This window comes from Penaeus japonicus, unplaced genomic scaffold (assembly GCF_977035675.1).
Source record: "Penaeus japonicus unplaced genomic scaffold, GWHDUDI00000001_assembly GWHDUDI00000021, whole genome shotgun sequence".
In the NCBI taxonomy this organism is placed as follows: Eukaryota; Metazoa; Arthropoda; class Malacostraca; order Decapoda; family Penaeidae; genus Penaeus; species Penaeus japonicus.
Genome location: NW_028234423.1, coordinates 20,926,415 through 20,928,694, shown reverse-complemented (window position 1 = coordinate 20,928,694; position 2,280 = coordinate 20,926,415). Strand labels below are relative to the sequence as shown.

Genomic DNA, 2,280 nt, shown 5'->3' with positions numbered 1-2,280 from the left:
GGCCAGGACCATGACGGTGAAAAGTGAAAATTGAGACCTTTAAGTTTCCTTATATTTTTGCTAAGATTCAGAGAAAGTAAAAACATGCTATTTGTAAAATAAATTTAATCCAATAAATAAATAATCATGAAAAGAAGAATGAGGTAAAAAGAAAACTCCCCTAGATAAACCATGTTAGCTGCTAATATTCTCCCAGCCCAGGAAAGCCGAGAAAATAAGCAGTGCGTATAACGACATGTGAGTCACGGGCGCAGCTAAGCTTTTCTATGTGGAATCAGCTATTTATACATCTATACGGTATATATAAACACACACATACACACACAGGTCCACATTCCTTTGTCCAAAATTCTGAAAACCGAAGTTTTTTTGGTGGAGTGTGGAGCATCTGTTACCGATCGGAGTCAAACCGGCCCGTCGTTATCGGGTTGATTTCAGTGTAAAAATGTCAAAAAAAAAAAAAAACTACAAATCTTCTTATGGATAGCATTATTTATTTATCCTAATTAGTGTGAATATTCATACGTGCCACCTTCATTCTGAAATTCAAAAAAATCTGAAATCCGAAACACATCTGGCCCCAAGGGTTTCGGATAAAGGATTGTAGACCTGTATATATATGCATACATACATATATATGTATATATATATATATATATATATATATATATATATATATATATATATATATATATATATATATATATATATATATATATATATATATATATAAATGGTTTTTATATGAACATTCATAAATTGCGCTTAACACAAGAGACTCAAGAGGCTGTCAGATGTAAATAGTTGCCTACTTTCATATTCAGTTTTAGAGTAACTCTACATCTGATTCATTTCGTTATCAAATTGATTTCTCCTATCCCTACGTAATAATTGCATAATTAAAGTATTTTTGTTTTTTCAGAAATATCTTCACTGATGATTTTAGCTCACTGAAGCTAAAATATGCTTTGTCAGGGGCGGCCTTAAGCCAATTAGACCAATTGCTCCCAATGGGGACCCGCGTATAAGGGGTCCCACGCTGGAGTGTAACCTATTAACTCGCATGCAATTATCAAGCGCACATTTTGCTTGCTTTCCATGCTACCATAAAGATATAAAGTCTGATTTTTTTCTTACATTTCTATGATTCTACCAACCTTCGTGGCAGTTGGTTGGGAACCTGGGCCTTCCAAATTGTTCCCAACTGGCCTCGCACCTCCTAAGTTAGGCTCTGTGCTCTGTCCGAAATTATAAAAAAACTTTTATTTTCCTATAATTGTTGCTCCTAAACTCTGATGTGCACTGCTTATTTTCCCCCGTTCGACAAGGGATTCGGGTAGTGACTCGACAGAATCCAAGGTCGCCGCCTTCTTGGTTTTCCTGGGCTGGAGGAGTATAAAGATCTCGCTTCTGTGCTGCATTGTCAGTTGTCTCTCAACGTCTCAACAATCAACATGGTTTGTGTAATAGAGCTGTATTCTTACCTCTGTCTATCATATTCATCATGTAAAGGTATTGCAGATAATCAGAATCAGTCAGTAGTATACAAGCTGACTTAAGCATTAGCTTACAAGCTGGATCTAGGTATTATATTACTACAAAGGTTCTTTCATACATTAGTTGACTTCGATAGCATGACTCCATAGGTTCTTTCAGTTTTCTTGACTTAAAGCAGCTTTAAAGACTCATGATTTTCACTCAGATTCGCGCACTTTTCACCGTCATGGTCCTGGCCCTCGTGGTCGCCTTCGCCGCCGCCGGTCACTTCGGCGGAGGTGGATTTAGTGGTGGACACTTTGGTGGATTTGGTGGAGGAAAATTCGGTGGATTCAGCGGTGGAGGATTCGGACGCGGATTTGGAGGTAATCTTTGTTTTATTTGTATGCCATTTTTAAAGTGGGTAGTAATATGTTTAATGATCACATGAACGGAAATTTATGAAGAACAAGTAAAGGACACACAGAACAACTGATACAAAATCTGACATTTCCACAGGTGGACACAGAGGCTTCGGCGGAGGCTTCGGAGGATTCAGAGGCGGACATGGAGGATTCGGAGGTGGATTTGGAGGTAAGACATTGTATGATATTTAATGCCCGAAAAGTGTGGGTATAAGTTCTATGTATAATTGGTCTGGATTATATTAGTTCTTTATTTTCTTATCTCAATTATCATGTACATAATTCCGAACGAATTATCCTATTTCAGGATATGGACGGTAAACCACGACCACCAGAGGGGATTATCCTTTTCTATTTCGATAATAAAACTAATTAAAAA

General features: G+C 37.3%; 1 long non-coding RNA gene across 1 annotated transcript; it reads left to right on the top strand.

Moving 5' to 3' along the window:
- Positions 1 to 1,326: 1,326 nt before the first annotated feature.
- LOC122257794 (uncharacterized) lies at positions 1,327 to 2,280 on the top strand. Its single transcript, XR_015191993.1, has 4 exons — positions 1,327 to 1,457; positions 1,703 to 1,862; positions 1,996 to 2,070; positions 2,209 to 2,280. It is a non-coding gene; the product is annotated as an uncharacterized LOC122257794 (long non-coding RNA).